This window comes from Micromys minutus, assembly GCF_963924665.1.
Source record: "Micromys minutus genome assembly, chromosome: 24".
Classification (NCBI taxonomy): Eukaryota; Metazoa; Chordata; class Mammalia; order Rodentia; family Muridae; genus Micromys; species Micromys minutus.
In genome coordinates, this window is record NC_137959.1 from 43,898,082 (window position 1) to 43,904,474 (window position 6,393).

Sequence of the window (6,393 nt, forward strand, 5' to 3'; positions counted from 1 at the left end):
GGAGAACAAAACATGCATGAGAGGAAATAATGGGACAAATAAAGGAGCAGGGATTGGAGAAAAGACCATCCAAAGATTGCATCACCTGGGGATCCATCCCATATGCAGCTACTAAACCCACGCACTACTGCTGACATCAAGTAGTGCTTACTGGCAGGAATCTAATATGGATGCCTCCTCAGAGGCTTTGCCAGAGCCATACAGATACAGAGGAGGAAGCTTGCGGCTAACCATCGGACTGAACATGGGAACCCCAATGAAGGAGCTAGAGAAAGAACTGAAGGAGTTGAAAGGGTCTGCAACCCCATGGGAAGAACAAAATGATCAACTAACTAAATCCACCACCGCTCCCAGGGACTAAAACACCAACCAATGAGTTCGCACAGGGAGACCCATGGTCCCAGGTGCATATGCAGCAGAGGATAGCATTCTCTGTCATCAATGGGAGGAAAGGACTTTGGTCGAGCAAAGGCTCCTTTTCCCAGTGTAGGGGAATGCCAAGGCACTGAGAGGGAAGAGGGAGGTTGGGAGGGGGAGCACCTTCATGGAGGCAATGGGAGGGAGAGGGGGGATGGGAGTGGTGGAAAGGGGATAACATCTGAAATGTAAATGCAGAGACTATCCAATAAAAAAAAAAAAGGAAAAAAAGTATTTTCTTCTTTTCCTACTGGAAAAAAAAAATGGGGAAAGCACAGTGAACTTTAACAAAGTAGGCACACAGGCACACACAGGAAAACTGCACAGTGACACGCATGACCCACACATACAGTGCAGGGTGTCCTTTACCCAAGCCCTGCTCCAGGCCCATCGGAGCCAGCAGACTTCTCTGAAGTTCCTTTAAAGCACGCTGTTTTAGGGCGCACGTGAAATAGCAGCGTGTTTCAAGTTCAAGGAGGCCAGGCCGGCTGGTTCAGGCCTGTCACGGCAGTTACTCATAGCAGAGGCAGGTTATAAATTCAAAGCCTGCCTGGGCAACAGATTTCAAGCCCACTCTGGGCAATTTAGTGAGGCTCCGTCTCCGAATGATAAAAAGAGCAACAATAACAAAAAATCAAAGAGAGATGGAATCCTCCTGCCTACACCCCAGGATACAAGTTTCCTTCCCGCAAGTCCTAATTTTGGCATGACCCTCCACCGGTACTCCAGACGTACAAGAAAGCATGCTCCCACACTCAAACCCCCTCTCCATAAAAGCAGCAGGCTGTCCTTTCACAACAGAGTTTATGGTCCAGGGGGCAGGTCATACTGATCTTATGGCTCTGCAAACAACCCACAGACAAGCCTCCCCCGTGGAGAGCAGAGCAGCTGGTCATTTCTAGAATATGCAGGGTGTTGACTGAGCATCTCAATACTTGCTCCTGGCTCAGTATTAGGACACTTTGTGTCCTCTGTGTTTATGGCTGAGTTGTCATCCAACACACAGGAAGTGCAGAATCCTGGACAGGTTTCACTGATGGTGGCAAGAGACTGAACCGCATTTCTGTCTCCTGCTTCTTCCAGAGGGTAAGCCTGTCCAGCCTGAGTCCTTAGACCCTGGAGGCTGTGAACTTCTCCTGTGACCATCTTTTCCCATCTGAGTAGAAACCGGGCTAATTTAGTTCATTGTGCTATCAGGGTTAATGGACATAAAGTAACAATGAGAAAGGAAGCCAAGGCCACTTGTAGCTTCTCAATATCAGATATCCCGAGGAAGGGTGTTGGGCAGTCAGAGTGCATTGGGAGAAGGTGACACATGGCCTGAGTGGCGGAGAGTATGTGCCTGGGCAGCCTAGCCACGCCCATCTTTATCTTCAGTATTAATCGTGTAGAGCCCCTTCTCCTGAATACTTAAACTCGCCATTGTAATGAACCAAATAGGTGGAGGGAAGGGTCTCCACCCTGTTGCTCCTTGGCTCTGTTGGCAGTAATTACCAAGGCTGAAGAGAGCTGCCTAACTCCAGATTTGTTTGACTGTTGCTTCTCCATGGGTTTGAGCCCATCTCTAGCACCAGATACAGATGTAGAAATAGAACAGGAGTCAGTTTAGTGATGGCAGTCAGACACAGTGCTTCTATGTCCTTACAGAGCCTTCAAGGACCTAGTGCCCTTATGGAAGAGGGCTTGGAGGAAATGTCACATCAGCAAAGGCAGGGATGGGGGAGAGGCCAGTGACATTAAGGTTGCCCAAAAAGCTCAAGGCAGGGCTGAGCATTCAGTTTCGTGAAACAGGCAAGGCCAAACCCTTTCAAGATGAAGAACCCTGAGGGAGATGAGTCCTGGGTAAGCTATGTCCTTATCCAGACTTGCCTGAGGCCCCACCCAGCCTCTAGGATTAAGGGATCTTCTGTGAAGCTGACAGGCTTAACTGGTACCTCTGCAGAGGACAGTGGTTTCCTAAGGCCTGGGTCTGGGTCCAACGGGTAGGGTGGGAGTCAGGGTTGTACCCTAGCCTTGGCTCAGACTCTGTCAGAAAGTGCAAGAGCCATTTGGGACAGTATCTACAGAAACCCAACGGAGGCCCTAATGATGGCAATGGAGGAGTGGGTTCTGGAAGCTTCCGTCCCTCTCTTTGACTCAGGATTTGATCTATAAAGAAACAGGCAGAGACTAGATCTGAAGAGGCAGGCGCCCCAGTGTCTGCTTTATGATTCAGACTTTAACAAGGCAGTTGAGTTCCTACAGGAAGAATTTACAGTTTGGCTCTAGGAAAGAACTGGTCCCCAGAAGTGAGCAGGGCAGTGTCTGGCATGGCTGTGTGTACATAAGTGACAGAGGATGACACTTTAAAGCTTGACTCATGACCAGATAGAAGACTAGGGTTTGAGGCACAGCATTGGGGAGAAGGCCATGCATTGAGAGTTGGGTTTGGGGGCGCATCTTGCAGGATGCAGGTGTCTAGGACTCTAGGTGTGGATGTGTGGGGTCCCCTTATTGAGTGCTTCTTGCCTTGTGCAACATCCAACACAGGGAGTGAGCCTCCCCAGTGGGGGCTGTATTTGTCCTGAGGCAGGTGGCATTACTACCCAGCCAGCTCATCTGGCTGCCACAGGGCTGGCACCTTCTCAGGCAGGATCCACTGTGTCAGGCTTTGGCATCCAGCCGAGATTCTGGTGGAAGAGCAGGGGGCATTTCCTCCCCACTCCCGAGCTACAGGAACTTTTAGGAGAAGCCAACTGTCTACCCTCAAGTGCTTGAGGAAATGGGCCATGGTGTCTGAGGTATCCTGCCTTTCCTCTTTCATTTCTTGATTCCTATGATAAGAGATTTAGTGCCCCCAACCTCTACCACTGTTGGATGTTTCTGGAGACCAAGAACTTACAGACCCTTTAGGGCTCAGAGATATGTGCTCAGTGGTTGAAAACACCCTGCCTAAAGCTAGGGGATCACTAGATGAGGCCCTGGTACAATGTGGCTTCTACTCGGGAGTTCTAGAGGCTATACAAGGTTCTTGGGGTCCCAAAAAACCAGATCTGAGTCTGGGTTTTGAGACTAATTTGTCTCTAGTACACCTGTTCAAGTCCCAGGCGGATAATACACAAGCAAACACATACACACAACATCACCACCACCAGACCACTAATGGAACCTGACAAACTCAGTGGACTTGTTTAAGGCATCGGTGCCTGCAGCTCGCTGTCTCTACAGGCAGGGCCGTTGGGGGGTGAACAAAGCCCATGCCCCTGCTTTTCCTCGTTCTTTCTCTGTCTTCTAGAGAAAAGGCTCCTAGATCCATGCTGCTCTGAGAGGAGGTAGAACAGCAGAATTTAGGCTCCTGGCACAATACAGTGGTCATCAATTTTGTCGTAACAACGGATGGTCGGGCTGGAAGATGCCTAGAACCTTCTATTTCCTACTCCCAAGATACCCACGGGATTGCTGCTACTTCATGCTGCCTTGCCTCCATGCCTCACGGCCTTAATGGGACACAATTAGGTTTTCTGTCCATCTGGATTTGATGGTCTTAGTACATTTGACTTGAAATGTGTGAGTGTACTCAGGGAGGTGTGTGTGAGTGTGCCCGAGCACTCATGCATGTGGTGTCTTATTAGAATAAGTGCTGTCAGCTGGAGAGAACATCTGCTACATCGTGCCCTCTGACCTCGACCCTGTTGATTTCTTTGAGCAAGGAAGTGCCATGCCACCAGAGATTTGGAGACAGCCATCTTCCAAACTGCTTCTTCCAGAAGTCAGACCCAACGGGAGTCAGTGGAATGTGGAATCTACTCAGGGTCTGACTCTTCACCTCTATCTCATTGGTGTCCAATGTGACAAGAGCTGGCTGATCTAACTGGTTTTCTTTCTTTCCAGGGAGCCAGCCTAAAACAGGCCAACGGGCACAGGTAAGAGCCTGGGGTCTGATGCAATCAAACACAGTGTTGGCGTGGTGTGTAAATGTTCACGCAGTCTTAAACCAAGCCTAGCTGAGCCCAGTGCTGTGGCCCACTGAGGTGACTGCTAACCACCCTCTGCTTGGTTAAAATGGCTCTCCTGATCACCAGCCTTGCAGAACTGTCTGTCCAGGAAGGCACCTGCTCCCATGCTATAATCCCACATACGGGCAGAAAGGACCATACACTGGAGAATCCCCACCCATTCCTGAACATTCCATGCTCCTCAGATCCTCCGGTTTGAAGCAAGCTACTCAGGGTCCCTCACAGAGGTTCTTGAGGTGCCAGCACCCCACGTGCTTCTCTGTATTCGCCTCCTTTCCAGGTACTGTCTTTGGGACACTTTCTTCAGTGGAGTGGAGGATGCTGGGTAGAGGTCCCAACAGTCTGTGTCTGTGCCCTCCCCAGTCCCACCCACCTGCAACCAAACCTGTCAGAGTTTGGCCGGCCTGTCAGAACGTCTGCTCTATCTACTGCTTCTCTCTTCAGAGGGTCGCCCATTTTTAGGGTCCTTCTGGTCCAATTCTCTCCTTTATCATTTTCTTGAGATGGTGAAGCAGGGCTCCCTGTCCCAGCACTGCAAGACCCCACCCCCTTCCCTCAACTTTTCAGATTCGAGCTCTTTACAAATCCCCAACCACCTGCTTAATACCTGGAAAAAAGATGGCTCTCCAGTCTCCAGCTGAGCTGGTCCCTAGGGTCCCCTGAAAGCTGTTCAACCCAGAGCTACCAACTGTGGCTCTGGCTCCTTATGCTTTATCCTTCCCATGAGCTCCTGAGACCAGAGGCCTGCCGGGCAAGTCGGTAGTGCTGCTGGGGTGTTTATGGAGGAAAGTGTGTGGTTTCTTAAAGACCATGCCTACTGGCTCTGTCCTGTCTATTCTGGATGCCTCAGTTTCCATGTCTGGCTCATTAACTGTTGGTAACAGTTAAACTGAGGCTAGTGCCCAGCTTGGTGTGGGTCAAGTGGCAGTTCGCACTTGGGGTATAACAAAGATGGGGTTCAAGTAAGACACAAGGGTTACGGTTAAGTAGGTGGAGGTCAACAGAAGGTGGAGAAATCCGCGGCTAATTCGAGGAAGATGATTCCCTTCCCTTCTTTAGATACAGAGCTGCCAGCTCAGTGTGGGTGTCCTCGGTGCCAGAGGGCAGTGGGCTGGCAGCACTGTGGGAACTTGCAGAGCACCTGTCTCAGCTCAAGGGGACATAGGGACAAAATCACTTGGAAGCCCTGCCATTGCCTATGACTTAGCTGACTAGTGAGCCCTGTATAGGTAGCACAACTGGACCATGTGGGGTGTGGGGGTGGGGTGTTGGAGCAGAGATGGGGTGCTAATAAAAGGTAGGGAGTGTTTGTGTCTATGACCCACAAAGACATGCGGCCTTCCCAGCTTGAGGAGGGCTCTAACGGAGTTGACTTCAGACAGCTTAGTTTCTACCTTTACCAACAGGGAAGGACAGTATGAGCCACCATTTCATTTGCCTGTGGACATAGCTGCCCATAGTCTTCTAACAGGCAAGGGGGTGGCACTGTATGTATGTAGCAGGCGGGCCAGAGAGCAGCTCGTCTCAGAGTGGCCAAGTTTTCGGGTACCTCTCCTGGACAGTTCCCAAACTGCTTGAGTGTCCTACTAAGATCCCAGAAGGCCCCAGGGTCCTGTAGCTTCAGGAGGACCCAATGTTTCTAGGTTTGCACACACCTTCTTCATAGCTACTCTGTCCTGAGGGTGACACTTGGAAACCGATGGCTGGTCAGCACCCAGCCCCTTGACTAGTATGTGTGACTTGGAAGATAGGAGCCAGGAGAAGTTCCAGGACAGAGTTAGGCCTCAAAGGCGGAGCCTAGGCTCCAAGCCTGACCAGTCCCAAGATGGGTATGTGTGTGTGGGGGGGAGGGCCTGGATTCACTAAACTTCCTGCTGGGCCCCTTTCCTCCAGCCTACCCCCTCCAGAGATAGTGCTCACAGCGCAATTAGCCTCACAATGAACCTACCAGTACCTCTAGGCCAAGCCCCTCCCTCCTGGA